The sequence below is a fragment of the Gopherus evgoodei genome, unplaced genomic scaffold, assembly GCF_007399415.2.
Source record: "Gopherus evgoodei ecotype Sinaloan lineage unplaced genomic scaffold, rGopEvg1_v1.p scaffold_38_arrow_ctg1, whole genome shotgun sequence".
NCBI classification, from domain to species: Eukaryota; Metazoa; Chordata; order Testudines; family Testudinidae; genus Gopherus; species Gopherus evgoodei.
Window position 1 is genome coordinate 4,247,050 of NW_022060059.1, and position 8,989 is coordinate 4,256,038.

Sequence of the window (8,989 nt, forward strand, 5' to 3'; positions counted from 1 at the left end):
TCTTTTAGTGGTAAAGATTATGTCTGAATTCTGTTTATATATATAATATATTATAATATATAAATATATATAATATTTGTTTGTTTGTTTAGTAGCATGGGAGAATCTGTAACTTTCAGGATTTAAGGTTTGTGGGTGGGAGTAAGATAAAAATGCAACAAACAATGTAGGAGCCAGTAGTGGTGGGAGTGGGTATTGTGGGGTGGAATGTGAGAGGGATTAAAAAATAGTCCTGCACAGGGCTCTAATTTGGTCCAAAACACGTCAAACTGAAAATGTACAGCTAGCGAGTGGCTTCCCAGCGAGCAAGGGAACAAAGGAAGCCAGAGGAACACTCTGCTAACTATAGCTTCTCCGAATACATGAGTCAGAGGAGTGCTAAATTTTCAAATGCGGGCAAGAGTTGCCAAAAGCCAGTGGATCTGAGTAGAAAAGGGGGAGGGGAGCCACACTACTTAATCTCTTCATTGCTATCATCTGCTATAACTTCTGTGCTGAGTGAAGCTGAAGAGGACAATCAGCATCAGGGGGGTTCAGTGCCTATAGGGTGACCAGATGTCCTGATTTTATAGGGACAGTCCCGATGTTGGGGTCTTTTTCCTATATAGGCTCCTATTACCCCCCACCTCCTGTCCCGATTTTTCACACTTGCTGTCTGGTCACCCTAAGTGCCTACACTGTGCATGCACTTCCAGAGGCAGGGGTCAGTGCTTGGGGCAGCACCAGCAGGATGGTTGGCTCAGTGACTCCAGTGAGGGAGGCGGTAGCAAAGCAGTTAATTCAATACCCTGCCTTCCAACATTCTCACCTCAATAGTTATTTGCCTGTCCTGAAACAGGGAGCGCAGTGTGCTGGAAAGGTGTCTAGTTTCACCACAGTGCCTGTAACTGGCTCTGCATACTCTGCTGTTTGTGGACTATTTGTGATTCCTTACAGCCATACTCAGCTGGGAGTCACAGCCGCTGTCCCTACGCCTGCACAGTCGCCTTCTTCATTTGCAGAAGCAAACCCATTTGGCAAAAAGCTGGGCTTGATTAGCAAACTCACTCTCCAGCTCCATGCCAGCATAGCCTGCACTTAGGGCACAAAAGCCTTCATTTAGCTTCATTCAACTCATTCCATTCAGTGACAGAGGGTTCCCAGCAGACAGAGCTGGCCCTAAAAGCACTGGCACTAGTTACTTGGAGGTAAAAACAGCGCTTCTAATGCTCAAAGAAGTGGTAGTCAGACCTCCTGGTTCTCTCCTCAGCTCTGCCACTGACTCACTACACAGCTCTGGGGCTAATCACTTACCCTGTCTGTAGCTCAGTGGCCCCGAGTCTCTGAGTCCTTCCAACAACTCCCTGACAGTGCTGCCTGTTTCCCCACATGATAGCAGGACTCCCAGCCAGGGCCAGATTAACCCCGCACCGGGCCCTAGGCAAACATACATTTCTCCTGGCCTGGTGCCATGGGGAGAGCCCAGATGGGGTGAGGAGGTGGGGTTGGTGAGCTAGCCGACCCCTCACTCACACCAGATCGTAATGCCCAGAGTGGGGAGCTGGTCCCAGCCCTGCGGGACAGGAGTGGTCGCTGCAGGATGAGCATGGGACAGGCTAGCTCTGCAACCCCCCATGCCTCCCCTCCACACTGGGCTGGGATTAGGGTTGTGGTGCCAGGGCAGAGGGTGCTGCTAAAGCATTGGTTCCCCCTCAGCAGGGCAGAGACACAGCGGCCGCAGAGGAAGAGAAGGACACTGGTCTCTGATTTTGGGGATCCCTCATGAATTTGGACCCTAGGCATGTGCCTAGTTTGCCTGTAGTTAATCCAGCTCTGCTCCAGGCCACAGTCTCTTTACACTCAGCTATCAGTGCACTGAGGCAGAAGCATCCCAGGGCAGCTTGCTTTGAGAAGCGTAAACGGCAACAGCCTTTGTTTTATTATTGAAGATCCTGCTCTCCCAGATGCCTCCCTCTCGGACTGCCTGAGAACACTCTATGCTGGCATCTCTTGGGACACTAGATAGCTGAGGGAAGTGTCTGCATAGCATCTTTGCCCGGGGCTGCACATCTCTACCCAGTTATTAAAGATCAACACCACTTCTCTGACATCTGTGGAGAACTGTTGCTGGCTAGGGAGTAGTGGTTACAGCATGCCACAGCTGATGATGAGGTTACCCATCACATAGCCAAGGCTGGCTCTGCATTTGGAATGCTGTCACAGCACCAATGGAACAATAAGGCCATCAAAACAAGCACCAAGTTCAATGTCCATCAGGCAGCTGTGCTAACAATGCTTCTATATGGTTGTGAGACATGGACAATATCACCACCACATGAGGAGACTTGATCAGCTCCAAATGCACTGTCTTCAATCTGTTTGCAGGGTCAAATGGTGAGGCAAGACTCCCAATACTGAAATCCTTAATTGTTGTTGGATGTTTGGCATTCAAAGCATGCTCATAAAAGCTCAGCTGTGTTGGTCTGGCATCTCGAGAATGCCCAGGCCATATTTTATGGTCAGCTAACGTAATGCTCCTCTTCTCATGGTGGACGGCACAAACAAGATAAAGATGCACAGAGCACAATGGAGGCAGATTTGTCATCACTAACCTCTGTGAAGTCAGGCACCTTAGCACCTCATGTGGAAAAACATGACCAGCACAAAGCAAGGATACAACAGCCTGCAATGGTCACATAGACAAGCCTGTCTGTCCCACAGTTCAATTCTCACATTGGTCTGACCTTGAATTTACATGTTCACCTATAGTGTTTGCTGGATCCTCATATGTTGACATGAGACTCCATCATTTTCTGAAGCTACAATCCCATTTTCAGGGGCAATGCTTTGGAGATTGGGATAGAGAAAGCAGAAGTGACTAAGCTGACAAGGTAGCAGAGATAAGTAACAAACCTTTCTATACAACTAACAGCCTCCATATCCCTGTATCGCCTTTATTTGGAGGTATGCGCTTCTTGCCACTAAGATCTGCTGATAATTGCGTGGAAAAGCAATGTAGGATACGTCTACACTGCAATCCATGGTGCAGCTGCTGCTTGGGTTGGCACACCACGCTAGCACGGCTAAGAATAGCAGCATAGATCTGGTAGCATGGGCTTCAGCAACACAAGTACACACACAGGGTCCCCAGCATGCTTGGCCAGCCCATGCTGCCACATCTACAATTCTATTTTTAGCCGAGTGTAGTGGGTTAGCGGTGGCTCCTCCACCTCTGGGTCAGTGGGAGGCCACTCTGCCTCACTACACCGTGCTAGTACTGGTAAAGTTAGTGTAGGTATGTCTACCCAACCTGCAGTTGCAATTTTGGCACAGGGCAGGGGCCCTGGACCTGCTTCATTTACAGGGGCCAGGCAGCCCCTGGTGCCAGGAGCCTTGCTGGTTATTTCCATTAGGAGGAAAAATGAATGAGTCAGGTATTCTTTTGTACAACCCTATCTGTTCACCAAGGATGTGCACAAAGTCCTGTTTCCCTGACCTCAGCAGGAACAAACAACTGAAGACAGTTTCCTTGTTTAGAATCCAAGCCTGCCTTTCCAGCCAGTACTGTGCCCAAAAGCAGCTGTCTCTGGGCTTCCAACCAGGCCACACTCACCACTGCTTCTCTTGCTGGCTGGCTGTTGGCTTTCTCCTTGCGTTTTGCCTCTGATGAACACAGACACACACAGAGCTGCAGCCAGGTCCCATGGCTTAGCTGCTGCCAGGGCTGCCTCCAGGGTTTTTGCTGCCCCAAACGGCGGGGAAAAAAAAAGCCGCAATCGCGATTGGCGACAGCTCCACCATGCCGCTTTCTGGTTCGGTGGCACTTCTGCAGCAGGTCCTTCCCTCCGAGGAACCGAGGGACAGCCACCGAAATGCCTCCGAAGAGCCTGACGTGCCGCCCCTTCCCCTTGCCTGCCCCAAGCACCTGCTCGCTGTGCTGGTGCCTGGAGCTGGCCCTGGCTGCTGCTCAGGGCCTTGCCATGCTGGGCAGTGCCTTGAGCGGTGGTTTCCATTGTTCCAGCTATCACTAGACGAAAGGTCATTTAATTGTCCCTTCCATTTAGCCCAAATGAAAGCACTTCACACAGCCATCTGCTTTAATTAGGTCTGTGACTGATGAGAGGTAATAGCTTTTAGTGGACTGTCCTCTAACCAGATGTGGTGGTGGTCTGAGGGCTCTGCACTTCACTGATGAGGCTGCCGCAGATTGGCTCGGCAAGCTCTGCATTCAGTAAGAAGACTGGACTAGCTACCGTTGGTGAACGAGAGAAACTCTCGAGTCTCCAACATAACATTACTTTACAGACACAGAGGTGCTCAGATATTTTGATAATGGTTGCCATAGACTGTGTGCAACCCAGACAACTGAACTTCAACCAGATCTGCCAGTTGCAGGTGCCAAAAGGAAGGCTGGATATTAAAAAACCCACCCAATGCGTAGCTGTCATAGCAGTGCGAAGGGTGATGCAAACTGCTCGATAGGACCCACATTTTTCGCCTGCTGGAGAAACCTCTTCCTCCTGACTATGAGATGAACTAGTTTTAAGAGAACCCTCCAGCAAAATCAGTACCTAGTAAGATATAAAATCCTTTGTTATGCCTAAAATCTTAGGAAACATATTTTTTAAAATTGGTAAAATTTCATAAACATGTCTATTGCTATGGAGCTCGCACAAAGTAAATTAGTGTTCCCTTTTTCTAAAAGCAATGAACATTGTTATGAACACACTAAACCTCTGTGACTGATTAATTTACTACATATTTAACTCACTGAAACAAAGACAATATTTTAATCTGGAATGGTTACTCTATGAACGCTTAAGAGTACATTTAAATATAAAATCAGATTAGAAATACTGATTGAGAAAATGTAAAACAGAGAAGAGCTGCATCATGCACTCCATAATATTTAAAGCAGGACAGCTGACTCGCCCTTACTACAAAGTTTTTGCAAATAAATCTCTGACAAACTTCAGAGCATATCAAGAAACCTGTGACTGACATTTTTTATTCCCAAGTTTAGTGCTTTTAATTAGGTAATTTCTGCATGTCCAGTCTTCACCATCTGGCATGCAGTGGAAAACATGCTCCATTTTCTTTAGAAAGAAATTGCAGAAGAGTGTTTTTTTCAAATGTCATTTGCTTCATTTGGGTTCAGGGATTTGGCTGGAAGAGGGTAAGCAGGGAGGGTGAGGGAAGAGAGGAGGGAGAGGGCAGGGCCTAGGCAGAGTGGGGGTGGGGCCTGGGTGGAGCAGGAGGGGAGGGCCACAGGCCGAAGAGATGGGCTGGGGAGCTACCCAGCATGCACTGCAGTCTCCTTAGGCAGGAGCCGTCTTTGCAAAGCCGAATGCACTGGCACCGGGAATTCTGCATGAAGTAGAGGGTCCGGGGGCTCTGCGGGGAACTGAGACTCTCCACTGCCGTGAAGCTGGCTGGGCGGCTCGGTATCCTTGCTGCTTTGTCCCTCCTGACGCGGGCTGCGAACCCAGGCTGCCATCGGGCATAGGGCCCCATAAATCCTAAGGACAGTTCTGGCAGGAGGCACTAACATACTGTGCTGCAGTTGCTTCACAAGTGCTAATCACTAGAACAAACCCAAAAAAGGGTTACACCGGGCAGACAACTGTTACACTCCACCCACCTTTTTGCATGATTGCATTTACCATCCGACAGAGAGGGCACAGAAATAATTAACTCCCAGCCAAGGGATACTCATTGGATACATCACATGAGAAATCCACAGAGCCTCACCGGAAAGGAAGACTCTCAAGAGATCAGTTACAGTAAACAACTCAAGAAAGATGTATCAAGAAAGGAGATTAAAACATGGTTTGTTTTCCCAAATGAGATTTTAGAAATGTCTCTGCTTTAATTCAACCCTAGCTGCGACTGATGCTGGTGTCTCTCTTAGCAGGGAGTAGACACTTCACTAATACATATTCAGAGGCAGGCCTGCTGGGAACTAGACTGAGACAAAGAAAATGCAGCTTAGCATTGAGACTGCAAGAGAAAGGCAGAGACTTCCACTGCTGTAATTAATCCAAACCAGAAAAAGTGACAGAACTTGCTTTGAAAGCCTCTTGCCTTGTGAATTCAGATGGAATCAGCAATTCCTGCATCTTAACTAGAGCGAATCCAAAAGTGGGGGGTTTCCTTTCAGAAAATTTGGAAAAAATGAAACATTTTTGGCCAAAACTGACCATTTTTGGTCATTTCAGCTGAAACCCAAAAAATTTCAGCTGAAAATAAAAAAGGTTTTGTTTTTTTGACAAAAGTCTAAATGAGGGGGTTTGGTTTTTGGTTTTTTGCCAAAAAACTGAAAAATAGTTTCAAAGGAAATTTTTTAACAAGCCCTACTTCATCTGACTGTTAAAATGACAGCCACCCATTCTGATGCTTGAAAATGTGTGAGTGATTTACTCTTTGCAATTAGATGCAGCAGTTAGATTTTCTATTACATTTCAAAGGCATTTATGCTGAGAAAGCATAACACCAACAACTGTATATTTTATATAAATCATTATGTGCTTGTGGGAAGTAAAAGGAGACAAAGAACAAAAGTGGAGTGTTTTCTTTCTTTTTGAGAAAGGCCTGAAAGTTTTTTGTTTTTTAAATAAATCTGCTTCTTTTTGCTTTAAAAATTCAGGTCTTGTCTGCCCTGTAAAACTCTAACTGGAGAACTAGTGAAATTTTGACATCACAGAAGTCAAGGGAGTGAGGCCCAGATAAAGGTAAAGTTACACATGTGCATAACTACCACCAGTCAGACCTGTCTTCACCCCAGGCCCCGTGGACATTTTTATCGGGCCCCTGCCCCGTGGACCCAATCGGCCCCCTCACCCTTTCACTGCCAGCCGGCTGCATGATCTGCAGCCGGTTTTGTTCCAGACCGCGCCACGGAAACATCTGTACTCGCTCGTGCTCCATACCCTTCACTACCTCACCCTCGCATCCCGCCCCGATACCAAATGGCGGGACCTCCTGCCGCCTCTCGAGGGTGAGGAGCCCCGGTGGGCCAGCTTGTACTCTGCCCTGGTCCCGAGGCCCGCCGGGGATATCAGTTGGAGGCTCCTTCACGGAGCCGTGAGCACGGGCGTGTACTTGGCGCGGTTCACATCTGTCCCTAGCACCTGCCCTTTCTGTGGTGAGAAGGAGACCTTGGCACACGTTTATTTGGAGTGTGCCAGGTTGCAGCCCCTGTTCCGGCTCCTCCTGAATATTTTCCTGCGTTTTTGGTTGCACTTTTCCCCTCACCTTTTTATCTACACGCTCCCCATCCGTGGCCCCACGAAGTTGCGGGATCTCCTTCTCAACCTCCTCTTGGCCCTGGCCAAACTGACCATCTACAACACCAGGGAGAGGAGGTTGGCCGACGGGATTTCCTGCGACTGTAGGGCCTATTTCCGTTCCTCCGTCTGCTCATGCATCCGGGCAGAGTTCCTCTGGGCGGCGTCCACTGGCTCCCTTGACGTCTTCGAGGAGCAGTGGGCGTTGTCCGGGGTTCTCTGCTCGGTGTCCCCATCGGGTTCCCTTCGTTTAGCCCTATGACCTCAATCCCGATCCTGTTTTTTTTTTTTTCATTAGTTGTCCCCCGTAATAATTTGGTGTCCCAGACCTGTGGGTCCTCCCCTTAGGCTGAGGGGAGGCCCTTTAGAAGTGGGCGGGCTTCGCCCGCCCACCCCCGCTGGATGCCAATAGGACCAGTCAGACCTGTGCTGCTCTACCTGTGCTAGGTGAGGAAGGCAGCCCAGCAATGGGAAGCTGGCTGGAGGGGAGCCAAAGGCCTGTGGAAGACTCCAAAAAAGGAAGGCCTGGGAACAGCTGCTCAGGAAAAAGCAGAGAGCCACCCAGGAGGAGCTGAGAGGAGAGAGGGAAAAGAGCCTGGTCAGGGTGAGAGCTGAGCTGAATGAGTGGACAGAAGAGTGCCTGAACTGAAGAGGAAAAAAACAGGCTGCTTGGAAAGGAAGTGCTTGGCCCAGTTTGAGATTGGCAAGAGTTTTTGTTTTGGACTTGGATTCCCTGGGAAGGATGGGCTTAGCTGGAGGGCCGAGCCACTGCAGTAAGTCACCTCTGTGGTTGGAGTAGGCTGAAGATTGTTGTGGGGAAAGTTGAGGCAGAGTGCTGTAATGCTGGGTCTTGCAGTGAGGGGGTTCTCTGAGATGGTGACTCCTCTACTGCAGCTTTTGGAAGCTGTAGTGTTGACAGGACTCAGGTGTTCTTAATCCAGATCAGTTTTAGAGGAGATGGTGGTAAAAATACCTGAATGCTGGCTACCCAATAGCTGCCACAAATGCTACCACAGATAGAGCTTCACTTTGGGGGAATTAAGGGTCCATCAAATCTTAGTGTAGTTACAGCCTTATACAGAGTGACCAAAAATCTTTACTTTGTGTTGTCATTTTGGTCTTGTCATTGTTGGGTCTAAACTTTTGGTGAACTTTGGGGAGCCAAAACACACCCAGACTGGCCGTCTCTGCATAATCCTTTCTGAACCCTTTATCGAACAAAGCACTGACCTGCAAACTACTCATGACACCCCCTTTCTCAAGTAGCCATTAGCCTTTATCTCTATGCATTTACTTGTTAAACTTGCTTTTCCTGTAAAATCTTGATTGATTATGCATGACCATTATCTTTTTGTTAATCACTTTGTTTACTTCTGTGTATAAATATTGATGCTCACCCCTAATAAAGGGGCCACACTTAATCTAAAGCTTTGAGAGCTAAGGATAGTGTGAGCCCGTTGATCAACGCATTGGTGTCTGGTCTCTGACAGAATTGTGTGCCCATACCAACTCCGCACGAACTCAGGTGCTGGAGAGGTGAGTGAGGACTTGCTTTATTACCTAACATCACCACCCATTTAACTCCAATGTTCGATGAACTTTTGGGATAAAGACTGTCTTTGTTAAATACCCAACACCCTACATTTACAATGTGAAAGCTCACATTAAACATGACCTAAGAAATCCTCCAGCAAAACTTGGGCTAAGATTTCATAGATCCTTAG